We start from the raw sequence: 26,246 nt of genomic DNA on the forward strand, positions 1-26,246 counted from the left end.
TAAAGTTCAACCTGGAAGGAGGTTGGGGCTTCATCCAGGACCCGCAGTCCGATACCGACCTCTTTGTGAACCGGAAGGACGTGGAGTCCCACCTAAAAGAAGGTCACCTGGACCGGAACCTGTATCCGGGTGATTATGTCACCTACACAAGACACAGAAGTGAAAGGGGCTGGTATGCCCTGAATGTCCACCGGGTGGGGAAAGGGAGCAGTTCCTCACCCTACAGCGCTGAAGATCCGGCTGGGCCAGCCTACAGTGGACAAGAGCTTCCCCGGAGGGAACACCACTACTAAGCATAGTAGCTGGAACTTTGGAGTGTATATAGTTGCCCGGAAGGGTATAGCAGGAATGCTGCAAGTTTGAAAAGTTAAGAGAGTGTGTTACCCATTTACCCGGAAAGGGTACAAAAATTGTCAGGTTATGGACGGTGAATAAAGAAAGAACTGTCCCTTGTAAATAGTTGCACTTCTTAAAGTGCCCCTTATTGGTTTTATATCTGTACAACAAATGACCTCAGAACAAAAACCCGCTTGGCGTGGCCGAAGACGTGGTCCAACACCTGGATCATCTATGCCCTGCAGCCACGCCCAGGGCCTACGTTGAGGGTTTTCGAACGGGTCCCTCATGTTCGTGTTTGCTAGTTTGCACCTTCCTGAAGAATGGACACCTGGTTGCAGATCATGCTGTAACCTGTTGAAAAATGTTTAATGAGAAAAATGTTTTACATGTGTAAAGAGAGATGTTCTTTAAAAAGTTTTATAATGTTTTTGGTAAGGAAACGTAACCAGTAACGTTAAAGAAAAAGAGCCTCTCATAAAGGGAAGAGATGTTATGTTGGTATTCTTCTATGCGAATGCATTCAAAAATTTTGCATGTCTTTAAAATAATTTGTCTTTTACTCTGTTCCAGCCAGCAGACGTGCTGTGTTTTACCAGGTGGGTATGTGGCGCCCCTGAGGGTTCGGTCGCCACAGAGGTACTGCATCTCACCCAGAGGTGTGGTATCTCACTCTCAGGTAAGGAAGGAGTACAGTTCAGGACCCTAACATCTGCATCCAACACACACCACTCCAAGCCAGCAGGAGGAGCAAGATGCCTACCACGTACTTGCTGAGCCCCTTTCCTGGCTGGAGTGGGGGGAACCTAGCTGGTAAGGGGAACCACATAGTGGGTGTGGGTGGAGGAAGTAGTTAAGGGGAGCACATAGAAGGCAGATATAAAATGGGAAGCCATCTTAGGGAGTTCAGATTAGTCAGAGGAAGAAAGTGAAAGGAGCAGAGGCTCTGCAGGAGCTCTGCTCCAGAGGCGGGCCTAGCCAGTAAGGCCCAAGTCTGAGAGGAAGGAGAGAAGAGAGGAGAGGTGTAGCATCGGCGTCTCTGTCCCCTGCTAGGCAGGGACGCCGTCCCTCTCACCTTCCTGCTCCTGGCACGACGTCCTCCAGCGCTCCTCTCCCCCCTGCTGCCGGCGTGCGCTCTTTCCCCAGCACTGTGCTTAGGGCGCGCGCGCGCGCTCTCCCCCTCTCTTAAAGGGACCGCGCGTGCCGTCCTAAGGAGTACCCGGCAAATAGCCGGAGGACCTCCCATATATAAGGCACATCCTCCAAAATGGAGGTGCCCGAGCAAAGTTGTTGCAAAGCATACTCACCTCTGCTTCAGCCCTCAGGTCCCGTTGCCAGCCTGACTACCAGTCCTGTCTGCCAGCTTGTCTTCTCTCTAGCCCGACAGTCTGTCTCCAATCTTCCGCCAGTCTGTCTATGGGCGAGTCCACCTGCATACCAGGAAGAACCTGCCAGTTACCTGCCTGCTACCTGCCATACCTGTTAGCCCGCTCACCTTGGAGCGCACGTCTGCTACTTGCCTGCTGGCCTACCTGGAGGCTCTGCCGTCACATGCTGTGACCTCCTGCCTGCTAGCCAAGAGACTTCTACCTGTTCTGCCGTCACATGCTGTGACCACCTGCCTGCTAGCCAAGAGACTTCTACCTGTTCTGCCGTCACATGCCGTGACCACCTGCTTGCTAGCCAAGAGACTTCTACCTGCTCTGCCGTCACTTGCGGTGACCACCTGCCTGCTAACCAAGAGACTTCTACCTGCTCTGCCGTCACATGCCGTGACCACCTGCCTGCTAGCCAAGAGACTTCTACCTGATCTGCCGTCACTTGCTGTTACCACCTGCCTGCTAGTCTAGAGACTTCTTCCGCCACGTACCGTGACCACCCGTCAGCTAACCCAGAGACTGCTGCCTGCCTGTTGTGTCCACCCGCTATACCGGTCAGTCCCAGCTATCTGACCTGTGGGAGCCACCTGCTCTTTTACAAGGTCGTCCCCAGAGTAGCACCTGCCCCTCTGGCTCCCTCCTTGTTCCAAGGCACAGAGGTTCCACCACCCGTAACAAGAGGGAGCAGAGAGGCTCCAGGAACAGAAGAAAGGACCCTAGGGATACGGGCCGTACAGAAGGCCACCCGTATGCCCGCATCTGCCCGGTGGTGGAGGGGTCAGGCCATCTAAGGGGAACCGGTCCCTCAACTAGTAGAAGATTGCAAGTCTCAGCTAGAAACCGGAGGCTGCAGTACTTTATGTCCTGTAGCCACAAGTCCACGCCAGTCTCACCGAGAAGGTAGCCTTATAGGACCCAGGGGACGGAACAGACGTCGCCCGCCAAGGCCCGCGAGTACCGGATTGGAGATACTAGGTGTGAGGTGCAGAGAAAATGGCTAGGTGGAGGACACAGAAGGGGGTCCTGCTAAGTACTCCAGAGCTATCTGGGGGTGGACTGAACCCCTCACTGAGTAAGCACAGCACGACGAGATTACTTTGGCGCCTGTAATCTGGACTGCAATAACTGTGAGTAAAGACCCTGGGACTGCACTTCCTTGTCTCTGTGTTTCTTGCTGCGCCATCAACCCCTGCACTATAACGCCCAGCACAACCTGCAACATCATCTACACTGCCCTGGAGCTAGCTCTTCCTGTGGAGAGCCACACCATCCCAGCTGCAGTAACATCAGCTTCAGAGGACTGCTCCGCAGCGGCGGCTCCCTTTAGCTGCATTCCACAGGTGGCGTCACGAACTCTATAAAAACTCTATAAATCCCCTATACATAACCCCTTTTATTGACCGCCCTGGGTCACGGACCGGGTCACCGCCACTGTGACATTCCCCAGCATCCACCGGCCCGGCACCAGGTACCCCACGGCCCAGGGGGCGCGTCATATGTGAAGCGTTTTTCACATGCATTTCCGCATGCGGGTTGTCAAGCGCTTTCCAAGCGATTTTAGCATCACTTGGAAAGTGCTTGACAACTTGGTCACACTATATAAATCCATGCAACCGGCATGGATTTATATAGTGTGACCGTAAAAGAATGGTAAAAAATCCGATCCAATGCGTCCGGTCTCCCCGGTGTCTCGCGGTTGTGCCGATGTCAGTGGTCGCGTGACCCGTCACATGACTAAATGATGTCATGGCAGGTCCTTTTAGACCATCGCCAGCTGCCGGGGAGACTGGACGCATCGGATAAGGAGACCGGGGGCAATCAGAAGGTAAGTATAATATTTATTTTTTATTTTAATTATTTTTTTTTTTTTACAGGTACTATGGTACCCGGGTCTGGAGGAGAGTCTCCTCTTCTCTAAACTCGGGTACCATCCGCACATTGAATCGCTGAATATCCGCATGTGCACATGTAGTCATGCGGATATTATGCGATTCAATGCAAGTCAATGGCGGTGAAAACGACGCGATTACGCAAAATAATTGGTAGTGCTGCGGATTTTTGCGCAATGATATTCCGCAGCGGAAATTTCCGCAGCATGTGCATAGCACATGTGGATTATCATTGGGGAACATAGCAGATCTTCTACCAAGCGTTTTTTAAGCGTTTCTGCGGCGTAATTGCTGCTGCAGAAACGCTTAAAAAATGCATAGTGGGCACACAGCCTTATATTCCGATATTCATAAACACTGTAGCTGTGGGTAATGGGGGATGTGGGGGGAGCGACAGCGGCGGAGTAGCGGGGCACAGGAGGCAGCAGCCGCCTTTTGCAGCCCACACTGTGCCCGCTGCTAAAGAAAATGAATATTCACTGCTCCCCACACCCATGGTCGTGGGGAGCAGTGAATATTCATTTTTCTTAATAGCCGGCACACTGGTATATATGGCATCCTTCATCCCTATATGTATGGCCCCCCTCATCCCTCTTCCTTGTATGTATGGCACCCTTCATCCCTGTATGTATGGGCCCCCTCATCCTGGTATGCTTGGCACCCCCTGATCCCCATCACGCTGCACAGAAAAAAAAAAAACAATTATACTCTCCTCCTCTCTCCTCCAGCGCTGCGTCCCGCTCTGCAGCCGACAGGGTTCTCAATGTGTGAGCCGCGTATGGCGTAACTGCCATGCGCCCTCACACAGTGAGATGTTGTGCCAGAATAGTCACTGCTCCCCACGCCAGGACTTAGTGCGTGGGGAGTAGTGACCATTCATTCTCCCTAATAGCACGCACACTGTAGCCACAGTACGGCTCCTGCTGTGCTCTGCAGTCAGTGTGCCCACTATTAAAGACCATGAATATTCACTACAATCCACTCACATGGAAGTGGTGAATATTCATGGTCTTTAATAGTGGGCACACTGACCGCAGATCGCAGCACATATTTAACCTTAACCAGTCAGTGTCAGGGCGCGGTTACAGCTGCCGCTCATTGTAAGCTGAGCGGTGTTTGAAGTTGAGCTGGAACATGTAATGTTCTTGACCAGTTTAGAAAGCCCAATATCCAAATGCCATTTTATGGGAATCTGAGGTAAAAGAAGCGACCCCGTTCTGTATTTTCACCAATTATTCAGAATGGAGACGATCAACAAATATCGTCATCTGCTCTGGAGGACCCAACACTTCCATGATTTCCATGGATAGCCCAGTGATTACAGACAACCACGTGCAATACTTCATTTCTTCTTTGGAGGCGCTGTAGGGAAATTCAGCACTCGCTTACTGCAGGAGGTTTGTGCAGAAGGGACCAATTTGGTCTTTATTCACAGCACATTGGGGCTTTACCTCTGACCCATATGGAGAAACCTCACATGAGACTGGACGACCCCATCAAGGTCCATAGTGCTGGAGAATAAGACTCAGGGGCTAAACCCACATTCACTACATGGACGACCGATGGAATAAAGGCAAGAACAACGATGTAGGGGCTAAAAGAGAGATTTTATTTATAAATTGGGGTTATTATATATTTTACTATTATGTATATGTGTAAATTATTTATCTATCAGAATAATCCTATTTATGGGCCGTGTTGATCCAGAGGAAGGCGAAAACCCCCTGTGAGGAACAGGCCAATTCTCCTCATATCAGGGGGAAAAATTCCTTCCTGACCCCAAATAAAACATGGCGGTCAGAATAAATCCCAGGATCAAGGGCTGGTACCGAACCTGTGGAATTAAATTCACTTCTAAAAATGTAATAAACTATTCATCTTTTTCTAATTTTTGTACTGAGCTACTATGTATATTATGTGTGTGTCAGCTATAAATTATCTGAAAACCTGCCTATATTTAAAAATTTATTTATTCATTTATTTTTATGTATTTATAATAAGCCATTAATATATGAATTACTTATGCAACTATAAGATTAAATCTATTTAAGGCCGTGTTGATCCAGAGGAAGGTGTAAAATTCCTTCCTGACCCCAAATATGGTGATCTGGATGAATCCCAGGATCAAGAGCTCATAGCTAATGTGTTATACATAAGTGAAATTATTTTATTTCAGTATTTAATTATTTATATTTTTAGAATAATTTATTTTTATATTTATGTTAACTATTTTTTTAAACCAAAAAATAAATTATATTTTTTTATATATATTTTTCATTATAAATATGAGAATCTACTTATTTTATTTTACTAAACCTATTTATAGGCCGTGTTGATCCAGAGGAAGGCGAAAACCCCACGTGAGAAATGTGCCAATTGTTCTCGTGACGGGGGGAAAATTCCTTCCTGACCCCAAATATGGCGATCGTGATGAATCCCAGGATCAAAGGCTCGTACCTAACCTGTAAGTAGTGGAAGTGAGATTTTTTTTAAAATATTTTAATTAATTGTTATATATTTAGACTAAAAATGTTTTTGGTTTTGTGTAAAATGAACTATTTTTGAAAATATTTTTTAAAAAGTTGAAAGTTTTTTTTTTCATTGCTTATGTGTGAATCTTACTTATTGATATATAACTAAAGCTATTTAAGGCCGTGTAGATCCAGAGGAAGGCGAAAACCCCTAATGAGGAATGGGCCAATTGTCCTCATATTAGGGGGAAAATTCCTTCCTGACCCCAAATATGGCGATCAGATTAAATCCCAGGATCAAAGCCGAAATCTCTTTCTATGTGCTATATGTCTATGTGTGCGTGTGCCTATACCTATAGTGTAGTGTGCGGCCTATACCTATCATGTAGTGGGGGTCTATACCTATAGTGTAGTGTGCGGCCTATACCTATCATGTAGTGTGGGTGATGGGGATGTGATGGGTGTAATACTTACCCGGCCTGTGCTGAGTGAGTTCAGGAATAATGACCTATATTACACTATTGTTCCTGAACTCACCAGATGGACACTAATCACAGTCCGCTCCCTGGGGCGCTGAAGATCTTCGTGCTGGTTTGATGTCAATCGCCAGCCCAGGATTGGAGGATGCCAAGTCAAGGTCCTGGTGCAGCGACATGATAGTAGTGGTCCGGCATGAAGATGTTATGGAGAGAGATGATGTTTTAGGGCAGCCGAGGTGAGAAACAGCAGCAGAGATATGAGGTACGGGTCAGGAGGCAAAGATTTCTGGACAGTTGGCACGGGGTCATCCTGCACGGGGTCAGAACATTTGATGGGATTTATCCTCAGAGAAGGATGATCTTACCGTGCCCAGCTTGGTGACACGTAATTAAATCCGGGCACGGGGTTACGGGCTTTCTTTTCCTCCGGCCACTGCATAAGATGGTTCTCCAGAACTGGCCTGAATGGTTTGAATGGTGGCTGTGCTCTCCTTTTCTCCAGATCCTCCCAGCCGATGTTGGTAAAGAATGGATGCAGTCTGATGTTCCCGCACACATCCAATCGCTTCTGAGGATTTTTGCACAGCAGCTTCTTGATAAGATCTTTCAAGTCAGCATCAAGCCAAGATGGAATTTCAGGCTTTCCTTTGGTTATAGCTCTGTATGCCATATTGCTGACGGAGCCGGTGTAAAATGGGGAGCGTCCTGTGGCCATCTTGGACACCACAATCCCCAGGCTCCACCAATCCACTGCTGTGCCATATCCTTTTTTGCGATGCACCTCGGGGGCCATGAAATGGAAAGTGCCCGTCACTCCAGAGATGTTATTGGAGGAGGTGACGCCATCTTGGGCAAGCCCCAAGTCGATAATACGAATGTGGCCATCTGCATCCAACATGATGTTTTCCGGCTTAAGATCTCTGCAATGAAATAAGACAATAGGATAAGAAATCTGCCCAGTGATACAGGAGATGGAGAATTGGTCACTGCAAGAATAGGAAGAATAGACAGACAGGAGCCCAGGAAAGTTGGGGGCAATATTTTTAGCATGTAAAGGGGACAGAGAGAAAGAGGAAAGTTCTGCTTACCGATGGACGATGTTGTGTCCATGGAGGAACTGGAGGCCACATACAATCTCTGCTGTGTAGAATCTGATGGAGAGAACAGAGTGTAGTATCAATGCCATCGCTGACACCTCCTTCCCACCTGGGCTACATTCCCTGTCAGCCCTCTTTCTGCTACATCCCAACCTCCACTTTTATTTCCACCCCTCTTCTCACTTTTTGGTAGATCTTCCTCTTTCTCACCTTAAGGTGTCGATGTTCAAGTAGCCGCACATCTTAATCAAAGCCTCCAGGCTGCCGCCGGACAGATACTCCGTGATGAAATAAGCGCGCTTACGAGACTGCTGTGCGGCATAGAGATGACATAAGAACGGGCAGTCTCTGGCTGCCAGGAGTATCCGCCGCTCTCTCATAATCATGTTTTCATTGACCTCCCTTTTCTCGATCATTTTTACAGCCGTATAGATGTTTCGGCTGGGGATTGATGTCAGGACCACCTGAGAAAAGAAATAGACAATGCTAAGAATTCAACGTATTTGAATTTGATCAACGGGGGTTGCAAGGCCCTCTGTCCCGCTCCAGATTCGCCCAATTTGTCAGAGCTGGGCAAAACTGTCACGAAACCTCCAAAATGGGTATGGGAGGGGGAAAACATCCGGTTTATCTACTGCACAAGAAATGGATGGACTGAGTGGTTTGTGAGTCTGCTAGTAATCTGGACCTTATAGCAGAGCAAAGCTAAGCTATCACCATACTGCACTGTCTGCTCTATGATTGTCTATGGGTAGATCTAAAAGGGGTTTTCCATTATCACCATCTGTGAGCTGGTTGGGGTCAGTATTGGATGTATATCAATGTGCAGCTGATTTAAAGTTTATGAAACATAGAGGTCAAAGTATATATTGTATCCTAATAGCAGCATATATGGACCAGGACATGGAAATAAACCATGTCCCCCAATTCCCCACAGATTTAATACCTTAGTAACCACCAATACGTATTTTTACTGACCTGCGATATAAGAGACTAGCTTTTGAACCCGTTCTACACCCGGGTGGCGAGCATTTTTATTGGTATATGGTCTACCATGCTGTTATTTGTGCTGCCCGCATCCTGTTATTTGTGCTGCCCCCCATCCTGGTATTTGTGCTGCCCCCATCCTGGTATTTGTTCTGCCCCCATCCTGTCCACCCATCCTATCCTGGTATGCATGGCACCCCTCATCCCTATCCTGGTATGCATGGCACACCTCATCCCTATCCTGGTATGCATGGCACACCTCATCCCTATCCTGGTATCCATGGCACCCCTCATCCCCATCCTGGTATGCATGGCACCCTTCACCCCCAATCCTGGTATGCATGGCACCCCTCACCCCCCCAAACCTGGTATGCATGGCACCCCTCACCCCCAATCCTGGTATGCATGGCACCCTTCATCCCAATACTGGTATGCATGGCACCCTCATCCCTAATTTTGGTATACATGGCACCCCTCATCCCTATTCTGGTATGTATGGTACCCCTCATCCTGGTATACATAGCACCCCTCATCCCAATCCTGGTATGTATGGCCTCCTCATCCCCCAATCCTGGTATGCATGGTACACCAACCCTCATCATGGTATGCATGGCACTCCTCATCCCTGTTCTGGTATGTATGGTAACCCTCATCCCTATCCTGGTATGTATGGTACCCCTCATCCTGGCATGCATGGCACCCCATCCCTCATCCTGGTATGTATGGTATCCCGCATCCCTATTCTGGTACTTATGGTACCCCTCATCCTGGTATACATGGCACCCCTCATTCCAATTCTGGTATATATGGCCTCCTCATCCCCCAATCCTGGTTTGCATGGCCCCCTCATCCCTATCCTGGTATGCATGGCACTCCTCATCCCCCAATCCTGGTATGCATGGCACTCCATCCTTTATTCTGGTATGCATGGTACCCCTCATCTCTATTCTGGTATGCATGGTACCCCTCAATCCCAATGCTGATATGCATGGCACCCCTCAACCCCAATGCTGGTATGCATGGCACTCCTCACCCCCCAATCCTGGTATGTATTGCACCCCTCATCCCCAATCCTGGTATGCATGGTCCCCTCACCCCCAATCCTGGTATGCATGGTCCCCTCACCCCCAATCCTGGTATGCATGGTCCCCTCACCCCCCAATCCTGGTATGCATGGTACCCCTCATCCCTATTCTGGTATGCATGGTACCCCTCATCTTCCAATCCTGGTATGCATGGTACCCCTCATCCCTATTCTGGTATGCATGGTACCCCTCATACCTATTCTGGTATGCATGGTACCCCTCATCCTGGTCTGCATGGCACTCCATCCATCATCCTGGTATGCATGGTACCCCGCATTCCTGTCCTGGTATGCATGGTACCCCTCATCCCTATTCTGGTAGGCATGGTACTCCTCATCCCCAATCCTGGTATGCATGGTACCCCTCACCCCCCAATCCTGGTATATATGGCACCCCTCATCCCCAATCCTGGTATGCATGGTCCCCTCACCCCCAATCCTGGTATGCATGGTCCCCTCACCCCCCAATCCTGGTATGCATGGTACCTCTCATTCTCCAATCCTGGTATGCATGATACCCCTCATCCCTATTCTGGTATGCATGGTACCCCTCATCCCTATTCTGGTATGCATGGTACCCCTCATTCCTATTCTGGTATGCATGGTACCCCTCATCCTGGTCTGCATGGCACTCCATCCCTCATCCTGGTGCGCATGGTACCCCACATTCCTGTCCTGGTATGCATGGTTCCCCTCATCCCTATTCTGGTATGCATGGTACTCCTCATCCCCAATTCTGGTATGCATGGCACATCTCATCCCCAATGCTGGTATGCATGGCACCCCTCACCCCCCAATCCTGGTATGTATGGCACCCTTCATCCCCAATCCTGTTATGCATGGTACCCCTCACCCCCCAATCCTGGTATGTATAGCACCCCTTATTCCCAATCCTGGTATGCATGGTACCCCTCATCCTCCAATCCTGGTATGCATGGTACCCCTCATCCCCCAATCCTGGTATGCATGGTCCCCTCACCCCCAATCCTGTTATGCATGGTCCCCTCACCCCCAATCCTGGTATGCAAGGTCCCCTCACCCCCCAATCCTGTTATGCATGGTACCCCTCACCCCTCAATCCTGGTATGTATGGTACCCCTCATACACCAATCCTGGTATGTGTGGCCCCCTCACCCCCCAATCCTGGTATGTATGGCACCCCTCATCGCTTTCACACTGCACACATACAAAAAAAAAACACTTATACTCACCTGTGCTCCAGCGCTGCTGTGTCCTGTTCTGCCGGAGGCAGGGGGAGGAGTGCGGCGCCGGAGTACAAATGCGTCTTCAGTAAAATGGCGCCAGAGAGCACTATGCGCATGAGGCGATTCCGACTCCTTCACTCCTGCCCCAGTCTCCGGTGAGAAGAGAGGCGCCGCAGCAGCGCTCCTCCCGGTCAGGTAACTATGTAAATATGGCGCCGGAGTTCGCGGTATGCGTTCAGGGTCAACGCATACAGCGATAACCGGCGCTATACACACTCCTCTTACCTGTAACGGCTCCATGCGTTCTTCTGTCTGGAGCCAGACTGCGCAGGCGTGTTGCACTTGCGCAGTCTGTAAAGGCTTCAGACAGAGGGACGCTTGTAGCGTTATATTATAGACTAGCGTTCCCCGACAGGTGACTATCCTGTAACTGTCACCTGTACATTATAGCTGACAACTTGCTGCATCAGCCACGATCAGTGTTGGCACACACCATGGCCGTTTAACCCCTTAGATGCTGCTGTCAATAGTGACTACAGAATATAAATAGTTAGCAGAGTGCGGGGGCTTCCTCTTTAACCCCATGGGCACCCTGAGATCTTGATTGTATGGTCCTGATTTTTGCCATGGCAGTTCATGGCTAAATAACAGCCTTAGAGTCTGCCGGCTATAGTGACCTGTTGAGAAGTTATCAAAATTTAGGTGATAAAAATACATTTTTTCATTCCTTTTATTCCACTTTGTATTAACAACTGAAAATCAGCTGAAGGGTTAATGAACTACCAGAAAGCAGTTCTGAATACGTTATGCGGTGCGGTTTTTAAACTGGTATAATTTTTTGGGTGGGTTCCTATATATAGGACCCCCAAAGTCATTTGAAAACTGAACAGGTTCCTATAAAAATAAGTTTTGTAAATTAACTTGAAAAATGAAAAATTACTGCTACATTATTAAACCTTCTAAAACGCTAACAAATAACATTTTTCAAATGGTGCTGATGTAAAGCAGACAGGAGGGAAATGTTATTTATTCATGTTTTTGTGTGGTATGACTATCTGGATTAAAGGGATAATCATTCAAAGTTTGAAAATTGCAAATGTTGTTACATCTTTGTCAAATTTCTCATATTTTTATAAATAAACGCAAAACATGTCAACATAAATTTACCAATTTTATTTTGTCACGAAAAAACATTCTCAAAACCAATGGGATATGTCGAAGCATTCCAGAGTTATTACTACATAAAGTGACCCTGGTCAGATATTAAAAAATTGGTCCGGTCACTAAGGGGTTAATCCCTGAGATCAGCTCTTTGATTAATCAGAATACCCATTTATAGCAGCACTACACCTAACCATGGTGATTAGATGAACCAATATGTGAAATAATCATAGGGGCAGGGGAGCACATGGATATTTTTTCAATCATCCCACAGAAGTGCACTTCAATGAATGTCTACCTACAGAAGAAGACGAATGGAGATAAAATGGCAAATATAGGTTAATAAAAAAATATATATTGACAAACCCGGACCTTTAGGAGGGGAGCATTTGGCATTATCATGCACTTGCTCTTCTTCTAAAGGGTTAAAAGTAAATAGGGTTTTTGGCGTGAATAATGTTCTCCAGCTGGGTTTTGCCGCCACAGCAGCAGGGTCTGGATTGGCTGCGGATCCCGCCAGTAGTGAGGTGTCGCAGGGGTAGATTGCGTTTCTTCCCCTGGCGGCACCTGCTGATAGGGGAGTTATTTTGTAAATAAAATAAGTGGTGGGGGGATATAGTGACTGGCAGCGCCCATGAGCTTGTCAGTCCTCGGCGCTGCCATAAGAAATTGCTGAGCCCACCCTCCCTCCCCCCTTTATTTTGCTTTAAGGCTTTCATTTTACTAGTCACGGCCTGAGGGGTTAGTCATTCGGGGAACCGAAAGGACAATAAGTTATAGGTAATGTAAATGGGCTTGAGCTTTGGCTAAGCTGCGGTTGTTTATAATTATTATGTTATTAATTGAAGTTACCTGTATTATATGATTTTAATAAAGGCCGTGGCCAATTAATCTTCCAAGCAAGTCAAGTGTGTCGGTGTAATTTTATTTAATCATAGATAAGTTTAAGGTATGGTTTGTGCATTGTAATGCCAGAAAACTTACTGTTCCAAAGCTGCCCCTACCCAAGATTTTATGGATGGTAAAATTGCTCATAATAAGCGTGGGGTAGGGGCTGGATGTTCCGGGGTCACTGCTGCATCCAGGTGTTGGCGCTTCATCCTCCAATCCATGGTCTTCGGCCTCTCTTCTCTTCTTGGTGATATTATTTAATCCAGTAGTATCACTGTGCTCTTCTCTGTTCCTCTTCTCTTTCCGCTTCTTCTGATCGCTTCTTTCTCTGTGTCCAGTAGACGCCATTCTCACATATATCTTCCCGTCTGCAGACTTCCGTCCGATCACTTCAGCCAACAGTTGAAAGTAAACGGCAGTTGGTCGTGTGCAGGTGACGTGAGGTCAGAGGTGATAGAACCCTCAGGTGGAACCAGCCAGGCAGCGGCTCATGGCCTGCTCTGCCCTATACACTGATGTGGGCATCATGAGTGACAGTTTACAGACCAGAGGAACGGCAAAGAACTTCATGGCGGCTTCTAATGCTGTTTTTTTATTTTCATATTACATTCTTTTTATCCACATATACAGAAACTTAATAATACATTAAATAACCTAACATACTATAAAATACCAGCTCTCCCCATTACCATTGTAATCCTTGGGTTTCCATATATTTAAAAAATCATTACTTTTATCTTTTATGTTATATTACTATTTCTCATATATCACAGTTACTAGAGATTGTTTTTAAAATATTTAGGAAACCATGTATAATTTCCTTTACACTTCACAAATACTTGCTACTTAGCGTTGATATCACATAAAAGCCCAATAAAATCCATTTAAGTTTTTGGGTGTTACATGAAAAAATGTGGAAAAGTTCACGAGGTATGAATACTTTTTCAAGGCTCTGTATTGCCGGCCATTCTCTGCAATGCTTTAATAATTCTATTTTCCCGCTATATTTCCTGTTACATTGATATAAGAGTCTGTTGTACTTATTGAGTATTTTCTACTATTCTTGTATTTTTCCTGGGAATCTTGCTCTTATTTTGTGTATGGGGAGGATTGTCCTTTCTGTCCATGACTTGGGACATGTTTTGGTCATTTTTCATACGTTGATGTGTATTTTTGATTTTTATAATCCGTGGATTTGTTCTGCTTTTTTCTTGATAGCGCTCACAATAAAGATATCCTATTATTTCCGTGGATGTCTGATCCTTTGTTTAATTCTTGCTGACAATACTGTAACTGTACATTTTTGGCTGGCACACTGGTCTTCATTTAGGTTGCACCTACCCAACCTTACTGCCCAAATAATACAAGCAAAATCAGCATCCTGCTGTCATATAGCAGCATTTTACTATAAGCAGTTCTCTTCTGTCATCTCCTGATGAAACGTGGTGGTGCGTGTGTAGCACCCTGAGGATTCGGCTGCTACAGGGGTATTGCACCTCAACCCAGAGGTGTGATATTCCACTCCCGGATAAGGATAGAGAGTGGGACTGAGCTCGGTAGGCTGCATGCACTACACACATCCCATTTCCGAGGAGCAGACCAACGGTACTCCCACTTAGAAATGTGCAGGTACGACCGAGTCTGTTCCTGGCTGGAGTGGGAGGGGGGTGGTACATCCCAAGTAGTGTAGGGGCAGATAGGGGGAGCAGCCTGGGTAAAGATAGGAGCTCATTGGGTGCTGGTCACCTGAGCTCACACATAGAGGGAGTATTTAAGGTGGGCACCATCTAAGATCAGGGTCAGTCAGTCAGCCAGTCTTTGCAGAGGAAGAGGAGCAGAGCAGCCTGAGCCAGAGTGAGAGAGGAGAAGAAAGAGAGACCCAGAGGGGGAAACGAAAAGGGACTCTGAGAACCCAAATACAATCCCCGGGTGAAGAGTCGGCAATAGGGTACCGGATCCCAAACTGGTGGGGGCAAAAGCACACCCTAGCCAGAGACCGGAGGCCGTGGGCAGCGTCTGCCACGGCCACCCACCACATCCACCCCGAAGGCAAACCACGTGGAGGGTCAGGGAACCCAAGGCCAAGGGTCTCCCAACAGAAGGCCCGAGGGAGCTGGACCTAGGTGGATCACTAGTGGGGACGGCCAGAGGAAAGGACAGAAGGAGAGCTCAGGGCCACGCTCCGGACTTGTTTGGGGGTTTGCTGAATCCAGGACCTGGTGGACGCAGCACGGCTCGGGTGGTCACTTGAAGCTGGAGTGACCGGAACATCAGCAGTGAGTAAATACCCTAAACTGCACAACCCGACTGTCTTCACTTAACATCTACGCTGCACCACCACAACCCCCATCCTCTGCACCTGACCCCCTGAGGCTATACCCCACCCGTTGGGGGTTATACTACCAAAAGCTGCACCAACACCATCAGCCTCAGCGGACCCTGCTGCAGCGGCGGCCATAGTGACCGCAATACAACGGGTGGCGTAGTCGACAATAAAGAACTTAATAACATCTGTAGGACTGCCACATACAACTGAGTTTGACACCCTGGGCACGGACCGGGTCACAGCCACTCGGAAGACTACAACCCCCATCTGATCCGGCTCCGGGTATTCCCCTAAAGAATATGGCCCAGGGGGCGCGTCAACTTTGGCGTAGTCGGCAGGATTACGTGCCCGCAACACCCGGGTACTGCGTGCCTGAAGAACAGAACGAGTTTACCTCAAAAAGAAGTCTCCTGCCGGTTCCGGAGGGTCCCCGCCATCGGACTCCATCACAGGTCGATTCCCGCCGGTTGTCCGCCATTAACAGCTTTTTCCCGCCATCTGCAGAGTTTCCCGCCACTGGGAGACGATTCCCGCCATTTCCGAAGATTTCCCGCCTTGCCAGAGCGGACGCCATTATGGGCGTGCCAGAGGGTGGCAAGAGGCCACCTCCCATCGTGGGCCAGGACCGAAAATGGCGCCAAAAGTGGAAACCGCCCCCACCAACAGAGACTGTGATGCTAGAGGTGTCTGTCAGCGTGAAAGAACTGCCCCTGGAGCTGACAATCACCAAGTGGCCCCGGGACCACCCTCGAAGTGGGAGGAGACGAGAGAAGAGAGCAAAGATGGGTGTCGCTTGGAGCAGTCTGGAGAGAGCGCACCCGGAGGCAAGAAGCCTGGAGAAGAGTATCGGAGGAGTTTACCCGGAGATGGCGAGAAAGCAGAGCAGCACCGGCCCGTTGGCCAGGAGCCTGCTAGAAACAGAGGAGGGAGAGCAGAGCAGCACCGGCCCGCTGGCCAGGAGCCTGCTGGAGACAACGGAAGGAGAGCAGAGCAGCACCGACCCGTTGGTCAGGAGCCTGCTGGAAACAACGACCCCACTAGGCCTAGTGGAGGTCCTAGCACAGCTCCCCCGAGTCCGGGAGTGTGCACAGACCGCTCTGGAGGGCCTCGCAAGGAGGATGGCCCGGGTGCAACGAGAGACGTTGGCGGAGTGGAGCCGCGAGATGGCCCAGCAGACAAGAACCCGTCCGCGGAGCACGCCACCCGAGACGAGGAGACAGACCGCCTCTGAGGATGGCGCAGGAGGACTGAAGGCCAGAGACGGCGCCGAGAAGGGAGTCGAACGAAAGGAGGCAGGTAAAGGGGACGTCTGTACCCCAAGCCGGGAAACCGCGTACCTGCCCCAGCTCCCCGTCGCAGAGCCCGAAGTACCCCCTGCCGTGCCCGTAACCGCAACGTCACCACCACAGACTAGGCCTCAACCGGAAGCCGCAGCCGCGACCCCTGTGACGTCACACGCCTCGACCCCGAGCGTGACCAAGCAGGAAGTACCACCAGCCTGGTCGCAAGGCCTAGTACCCCCGGGCGCCGCAATACCAACAGCGCCCCCTACCTCCGCGGAGCCCCCGGCCTGGTCGCAGGGCCAAGTAGCCCAGGGCGCCGCCGTCCTTACGGTGCCCTTCACTTTCCAGGTGCCCCAGGCCTGGCCGCAAGGCCTGGGCAACCCGGGCGCCACTACCACCGCGCCCATAACACCTAAAGTACCGCACCTGGGTGAGGACCTGTTCGCCCAGCATACGTGCCCGGGCGGGTCTGAAGCTAAAGGTAACCACAAAGAAAGAGCAGGAGGACATCGTCGTTGAGTACAGCGGAGTAGAAGCTGTATATAGTTGCCCGTCGGGGCACAGTGGACCGTTGCTGCTATTATAGTCCCCGTTTGGACCAGAGAACTGAACTGTTAACCCGTGTGTCCCCATTCCCACTGACCGAGGACTGAGAACGGTCATCCCTTTCCTAAATACCTGGCCGAGGACTGAGAGCGGCCACCTTCCCTTTTGTATATAGTTGCGCGTCCTAAAGCGCCCCCTACCGGTTTTATAGGAAAACCATTTTTCAAGAAAAGACTGTCGCACTTTACCCGGTCACGCGTTGCACAGTGACCGGAGGAGGAGCAAGAAGTGAGGAAAAGTCTACAAGAATGTTTTATATGAAAAGTTTTATTGATATATATATATATAATGTTTTGTATGATGTTTTATATGTTTATGCAAAAATTTGTATGCTTTGTGGTGTTTTGTTCTTACAGCCCGAGGACGTGCTGTGATTTACCAGGGGGGAATGTAGCACCCTGAGGATTCGGCTGCTACAGGGGTATTGCACCTCAACCCAGAGGTGTGATATTCCACTCCCGGATAAGGATAGAGAGTGGGACTGAGCTCGGTAGGCTGCATGCACTACACACATCCCATTTCCGAGGAGCAGACCAACGGTACTCCCACTTAGAAATGTGCAGGTACGACCGAGTCTGTTCCTGGCTGGAGTGGGAGGGGGGTGGTACATCCCAAGTAGTGTAGGGGCAGATAGGGGGAGCAGCCTGGGTAAAGATAGGAGCTCATTGGGTGCTGGTCACCTGAGCTCACACATAGAGGGAGTATTTAAGGTGGGCACCATCTAAGATCAGGGTCAGTCAGTCAGCCAGTCTTTGCAGAGGAAGAGGAGCAGAGCAGCCTGAGCCAGAGTGAGAGAGGAGAAGAAAGAGAGACCCAGAGGGGGAAACGAAAAGGGACTCTGAGAACCCAAATACAATCCCCGGGTGAAGAGTCGGCAATAGGGTACCGGATCCCAAACTGGTGGGGGCAAAAGCACACCCTAGCCAGAGACCGGAGGCCGTGGGCAGCGTCTGCCACGGCCACCCACCACATCCACCCCGAAGGCAAACCACGTGGAGGGTCAGGGAACCCAAGGCCAAGGGTCTCCCAACAGAAGGCCCGAGGGAGCTGGACCTAGGTGGATCACTAGTGGGGACGGCCAGAGGAAAGGACAGAAGGAGAGCTCAGGGCCACGCTCCGGACTTGTTTGGGGGTTTGCTGAATCCAGGACCTGGTGGACGCAGCACGGCTCGGGTGGTCACTTGAAGCTGGAGTGACCGGAACATCAGCAGTGAGTAAATACCCTAAACTGCACAACCCGACTCTGTCTTCACTTAACATCTACGCTGCACCACCACAACCCCCATCCTCTGCACCTGACCCCCTGAGGCTATACCCCACCCGTTGGGGGTTATACTACCAAAAGCTGCACCAACACCATCAGCCTCAGCGGACCCTGCTGCAGCGGCGGCCATAGTGACCGCAATACAACGGGTGGCGTAGTCGACAATAAAGAACTTAATAACATCTGTAGGACTGCCACATACAACTGAGTTTGACACCCTGGGCACGGACCGGGTCACAGCCACTCGGAAGACTACAACCCCCATCTGATCCGGCTCCGGGTATTCCCCTAAAGAATATGGCCCAGGGGGCGCGTCACGTGCACATTATATTACTAGCTAATTGTCAGTACTATAAGCATGATAGCACAAGGCCCAAAAATATAAACAATTAACTTAAAATCAATGTGTCACCAGGTTTTTGCTACCCCATTTGAGAGCAGCATGATGAAGGGGCAGAGAACCTGATTCTAACAATATATCACTTACTGACTAGTGTCACGGGTGTGTCAGGTGTTATAGACAGTAGCACTGGATCTGCCTATAGAAGGTCACTGCGCTTGGCATTGCAGACGCCTTCTTGATTCCTTCTTCCTTTAGGACCCAGCAGCGACCTCTCTCATGCTATTAATTGAAACATCCTTGCATGGGAGTTAAAAACTCTCAGTTTGCTGCAGAAAATCGCCAGTGATACTTCTATATTCCTTTGTGCAGCTGTTGGCTGGTTTCTTCTCTGGTGCCCTTAGAGGACAGTTGGCGTTTCTCTTCTGGTGTCTGCTCAAGCTAAATTTTTCCCATTTGTTTGTCTACCTTGTTGTCTTTAGTTTGTAGTGGGGCTGACCAGTGCTCACCCCTTCCCCCTCTCTATCTAGGGCCAAGCTCTAGGGATATACAGGGTTTAGGGTCCTGCTCGGCGATAGGTGTGGAACCTATGTAGGGACAGTAGGATAGGCAGGGTGATATTAGGACTGCCTAGGGGTCTCCACTTCCCCTTTGCCTAGTGTTTTGGCTTCCTCCCCCTCTTCCCTCTGTGTTGCACTTAGTCTTTCCCACACCTTGCGTGACAGCTGCTTGCTGCAGTTTTTATGAAATCACTGTTTTCTCTTGTAGAGCTCAGAATGCAGAGCAGTGTATAATCCGCCCACATCACTAATTGGCAGATCTCTGTGTACACTGTGCACAGGCAAAAAGCTGCCAATCAGTGGTGGGGGTGGATTTATACAGGGCTCATGAATTTGGAGGACTTCCTGATAGTAGGTTTACTAGTACTAGTTTACTAGTCTTCTAGTGATTTCCTGTTAATAAAACAGTGATTTTATCAAAAGTACAGCAAGCAGCACAGTAAGTGATACATCACTGGAATCAGTGTCTCTGTCTCTACATTACGCTGCTCTCAGATTAGGTGACAAAGATCTGGTGGCAGATTCCCTTTAACCTATTAATAAAAAAAGACTAGACAAGTTTAGTTTGGATAAAGAATAGGCTCACGAGGTTTATTAAAGGTTACTTAAAACATATTATCAAGTCAATAAATATTAAAAACTATGGAATAAATTAATCAGTCAGTAATCAAATAAATAATCAGCTTTGACTATCAAAAATGGACCAAGTCCTCCCAGCCTTAGCCGACTAATAGGCATCGCAACACAAAGAGAGTGGGTTAGCAGAATGCTGGTGACTTGCTGTGCACGGACTACCCCAGACTTTGGTGAATTTAGACCTTTCATGCAGAAATATTCCCGCCGCTGGCACTTCTTCACCAATTAGGATAAAGATGCATCTTCCTGCGCAAACAACAGAATTTTCCAAAACCTGCTCGTGGAGAACCTCAGCTGAAAGAACATTGACTCTCAATTAATAAGTACCATGGCGGGAAAGAGTAGGAGGGGAAAACATAAAGGAAAGGGGAGCACAAATACAGCCAAAATATAGCTAAATTCTTAAATATAGAATATAGTGTCCCCCATGCCCACTCTGTGTCCCTCATGCTAACCATTCTGGGGGGCTCTTGGCATTAGTCTCTTACCAGACCTTACTCCTGTTATCTGAATGATCTGTTCACACAATATTTTTGCCTATTTGACTCTACAGACGAAGTACCACCCATTACCAGGTCCTGGAGGGTCCTGTGCCCAACTTCTGCTACCTCATCAGAAAGAGTCCACTTATTGCGTTGGATTTACACTACTTAAATACAAGGACTTCTATATGTGCCTTTTTAGTGGACTCTAAGGAGAGGGGGATTGACAATGACAGATCAAGTTTTGCCTCACTAAGCTCTCACATCTCACAGAACACAATACAGCTAGCTGGCTTCCTCGGGCGTTGGTCGTCACATAGAGGAACTCTGCCATTGATCCTTCACTCCTTACTGAAACTGGTCCTATTGAATGCTTCCTATCCCTTACTCCTCCAATATCTGAGGTGGCTACGATACAGGAGACCATGGCTTCTCTCTCTTCTTCTCAGTTGCTTCTGGAACCGATGTCTTACCCTGCTTAAACATCTGACCTAGTGAATAATATTGGCCCCACTATGTCAACCCCTGATATGCCCAACCAAATCCAACATCCAATTCCTATAAAAAATGGCAAAGAACCTCTCCAACACAATGGAAGACTGGGACTGGAAAGATACGCCTACTAAACAGGACATAGAAGGAGGATTGAAGCATCTCAGAAAAAAGACATGGAAAACCTAAAGAGAGAAATAAATATGTGGGTCAGAGAGTCAGTGATATAGAAGAGGCACAAGACCACATGTCAAAGATTCTGGAGTTACACAAGACAGTCATTCAGGAGCGTTCCTCACAAATTGCAGACATTGTCCTACACCTCAATGATAACGAAAATACACACAGGAGGCTATCAGAAGAAATTGGAGCAGTGCAAATGGAGGAATGGGCACAGAAGTATTTTTGGCGAGTGCTGAGAAAATCTCACCCAATCGAAAAAGAAGTCATAGAGCTCTGCCCCCAAAGCCGACAGACCCATCTATTGCTATAAAAAAAAAGAGCAATAGTGCTCCTCTAAGTTAGTATATCTCACAATAATAAGGTGATACGAAAACATAGTGCTCACCTGTATGAGTTGTGCTAGGGTTTTGGCACAGCTCTAATGAAACTTATTAGATCCTTTCCTAGCTGAACCTCGGTAAAATAAGAGAAAAGTGACAAAATGAGGTAGCTGGGTGCCAAGGATGGTGGAAGATGGATAAGTATTGGCCATGGATTCAAACAAAAATATTATATTGATAACAGGCAACACATTTCAAAAGTGGACTGCTATCCTCCTCAGACCCCATGAAGAAAGGCCCCAAGAAATGTGGGACACACAAATTATCAGTTTCCTGTAGGCTACAGGAACTCAACTTTGGAGAGGTTGTCCACTACTTTTACATTGGTGACCTATTCTTCGGATATGTCATCAATGTCTGATAGGCCGGGGTCTGACACCCGGCACCTCGCTGATTAGCTGTAATTGGAAGTACTCACTTACCGAGCTGTCCGTCTACTAATAGTGGCCGTGGCTTGGTACTGTACATCCACCTTCTATTCAAAACAATAGGAGGTGGATGTGTAGTACCCTGTAGCGGCCAATACAACTAGACAGAGCAGCTCGGTAAGTGAGTACTTCCGGCCGCTGATAGCAGCTGATGGGTGGGTGGTGACATCAGACATTGATGACCTATCCCAAGGATAGGTCATCAGTGTAAAAGTAGTGCACAACCTCTTTAAGATTCTCTCACAATGGTACAAGACCCCTGCAAAATTACATAAAATGTTCCCATCATTCTCGCACTTGTGTTGACGGTGGGCTTCAGCCTCAGGTTCAATTTTATATGTCTGGTGGAGCTGATCTCCTATATGTCTATTATGGTAGGAGATCTCTTGACTGTTGCACTAACCTCCAAATGATCCCTGATGTTCCATGCTCCCCGGATCCATTTCTACTAATTAAAAGGGGTGTACTGAGGCACTTTATACTTGCAATCACGGCCGCCATCAGGGCATTACTGCCCTTACTGTTGTATGGGGCCCGGTGAGCAGAAGGAAAGAGGGGGATTTGTGCTTCTGCTCACCGGGCCCCAGGGTATAATGTACAGTGAACATTTCATCGCAGGGAGCTTTCCTGCTTGGTGCTGCACAGAAGTCAATACAGAACAGCCGCGTAGCTCCAGGGCTTCCTCCGCCCCTTCTGTGACGCGATGGTGATGACGCATACGCGATGACATAATTGCGTACACGCGCCACTCGCCAGAAGCAAATGATTATGAATAGAGACTGGAGGTGGGGGAAAGTAAATAATTAATTGAGATTGGGGGATGGTGAACAGCAAATGGTGATGAATTGAGACTGGGGGGTGGGAAACAGCAAATGGTGGTGACTTGAGGGAGGGGAGAGCAAATGATGATGAATTGAGGGGGTCCTGTTACTGTGCAGGACAGCACTATGTCGCTTTTTCCTTCATCTGGAGTAGTGTAGAAGTTGAGGGAAAAAGTGGGGAAAGTGCTCTGAAAGCAGTGCTCTAGATAACTGTGATATTTTATGCAGAGACAAGTCCTGGCTGCAAGAACTGATGGCAGTCTGCGCAGGATTAAGAAAAGCGAACATGAAGGACTTCAACTAGAGATGTCACTGGTGAGGTAGTGTGTTACCTGTACACTGACACTATACACTATATAGAGTATGAAAAAAGGAGGAGAACATTGAGTATGAGCTAAAAACATATAATTTTATTAATTCATTTCATAAAAAAAATTGCATAAATATTTAAGGTCATTTAATATCAAGATGTGGAGATAAGTAACCCAGTGCAAGGCTAAAACACCCAGACACAGTACGCATGCATAGGTTATTTAAGTAAGCTGCATGAATTAAACATGATAGTAAACTAGGTAGGTACTAGTATACCCAGCATAATACACCAAAAAATGAGTGATTACGTCAGTACTTCCTGCAGCAATGCTTTATACAGATGTAGAAAGTAAATAGACAAACAGCTATAGGTGGAGAGCCCATGTAGTAGTCATATTAATGCTAGCTATCAGCATAAGTATAAAAGGGGACTCCATCTATTGTTAATAGAAAGCGAATCAAAAGCAAAAGACAATCATACCCATGCTAGCAAAAGTCTGCGCCAGGTACCCAGCCCAGCCTCAGCCCCAAACGCACGCTTTCGCCGTCTGGCTTCCTCAGGGCGCATGGTTGGACACATATCCATCTTGTGTTATATAGCTGCAAGGACCTTCCGTCCACATGTCCAAATGAGCCAATCGCGTTGGAGTGGGCGGCGCATGAGCCCTCAAGCTGCCACATCCGCGGACGCCCCGCCCCCCGTCAGTCTCCAAAGCAGTCACATGACTCGGCCGGCGCAGGTACGAGCCACGGAGTGCAGGGGAGATCAAAGATAAGGAGCGGGGCGGAGGGGGCGCATGTGCACCATGTACAGCATACTGCATCTGCCAGCAGTCACCAAAGCATGCAGGTAGTAACCCCATGATTGCACCTGCACTGCAGCAAAAAACTAAAACTAAAATATATATATATATATATATATATATATATATATATATATAAATAAATAAATATATAAAAATTGTAAAAAATATATAAAAAAATATATATATTTTTTTTGTGAAGTGCCTGAAAGTGACTGCCAGCCAGAGTGCATATATGCAAAGTAGCAAATCCAGATCTAAAGTGCAAATGTGCGGTATGCTTCGGCAGTGAGGGCATAAAGTTCAGTATGGACACTTCACACAAAATATACAGTTCATCAGAGCAGCATACATGATAAGTATTGTTCAAAACTCCATATCCGCTTCATCCTTGATTTTAAACTTCATAAAAGCTGAATTTGCAAGGGTCGAAGCTAGTCCCAAAGGGTGAAGTCCTCCAAACACATAATCAGAAGTGCATCGTGGCGAAAGGACAGAGGAAAGAAGAGGGGGTCATGTACGACCCTAATCCCTGCAGACTGTAGACATTATCTTAAGAAAAGAAAATAAATGTCAGAATTGACCAAATGCAATAAATACTATTAAAACCAAATAAAAACAGCACAAGATAAACATGTTAAAAACCCGTGGCTACAAAGAGAGGGAGGAGGCAGAGACACACATAAATCATAAATACGAGGCAAAGCCCAATGCCTCATTAAGGCCTTGCGGTACCATAGTTCCCAGAAGTGTGATCCAACGGCATTCCTTTTGTGCAAAAAGGCGTTTAATGTTACCCCCTCTAATGCTGTATTGTACATGTTCAATACCACGCACCATAAAACATTTGGGATTACAATTATGAACTTTTCTATAGTGACGGGGTATTGATTTTAGTTGAGAGGGGTCTATAGCGGTTGCAGCCACACAAATATCCCGCACATGTTCACGCGTGCGTATCTTCAATTGTCTTGAGGTTAACCCAACGTGAATTTTGGGACAGCTGCATACAGCATAATAAATTACCTGTGAGGTGGAGCATGTGATATGCTGCTTAATTGTATATGTCTTCTTCCCATCGGCCGTAGCAAAGCTCGTTGATCTCGATATATTTTTGCATGCAATGCAATCGCCACATGGGAAGCATCCAGCAGGGGGTCCACGGGTTCCGAATGGATTTAATTACATGGGAACATAGTGGCTTTGTGTCAATAGATCTTTTAGGTTAGGGGATCTTGGCGTCATAAGTGAATGGTCTAGAATGAATTGCGACAAAGCGGGCTCAGTTTTTAAAATATTCCAGTGCTTCCCCAAACACTCCCTCATGGTATCCCACTCCCCATTATAGGTTGAGATGAACCGAACTACTTCTTTAGCGTCCTGGTTTTTTGGGGGGGGATATAATAATGTGTCCCTCCCCCTCCTTTTAGCTTTAATATAACCATTTTTAATGCATCTATTGCTATAGCCACGGGCTCTAAATCTCTCCCGCATGTCATCAGACTGTGTTTCAAAACGCACGTCTGAGGAACAGATCCGTCTGATTCTCATAAATTGTCCCACCGGGATACCTTTGATGGTGGAGTATGGGTGTCCAGAACTAGAATGTAATAATGAGTTTACCAAGGTGGACTTCCGATGGACATCAGTCTGGAGTTGGAGTGAAGAGTCCACACATATCTTAATGTCCAGAAAGTCCACCTGTGTCCTGCTGCTGGAGTATGGCAATTTAATATTAAATCTGTTTATATTCAGTTGCAACATAAATTCCTGGAATTGGGCCTCAGTGCCTTGCCAGATGATCAGCACGTCATCAATGTAGCGTATCCAGCACTGCGCACGGTCAGCGGCCCACACCCTTCCCCCGCCAAAGACCTCTCTTTACCATAGGAAGAGGTTTGCATAAGATGGGGCACAAGCCGCCCCCATCGCAGTGCCGCACCCCTGTAAATAGAATACATCTTTAAACACAAAGAAATTGTGCGTCAGGATGTAGGCCAACAATTCCAGGATTAGGTCACAGGTCTGATCGTCCCAGTTGCTATTGTGTAAAAAGAACTTGCATGCCTCGAGGCCATCTTGATGTCTTATGCAAGTATAAAGTGCCTCTATATCTACCGTAGCTAATATCATACCGCTATCCAAGACCATCCCATCAATGCGGGCCAGGACGTCCGTCGTGTCACGTGCATAGGAGGGCAAAGTTTCAACCAAAGGTTTTAAGTAGAACTCAATAAATTTACATATTGGTTCGCATAGCCCCCCAATGCCGGACAAGATCGGACACCCTGGCAGCTCCAATGGGTTCTTATGGATCTTGGGCAAAAAATAGATGGTAGGGATTCTGGGAA

The sequence above is a fragment of the Phyllobates terribilis genome, unplaced genomic scaffold, assembly GCF_046119375.1.
Source record: "Phyllobates terribilis strain yellow unplaced genomic scaffold, ASM4611937v1 Scaffold_2__4_contigs__length_985480577, whole genome shotgun sequence".
Lineage (NCBI taxonomy): Eukaryota > Metazoa > Chordata > Amphibia > Anura > Dendrobatidae > Phyllobates > Phyllobates terribilis.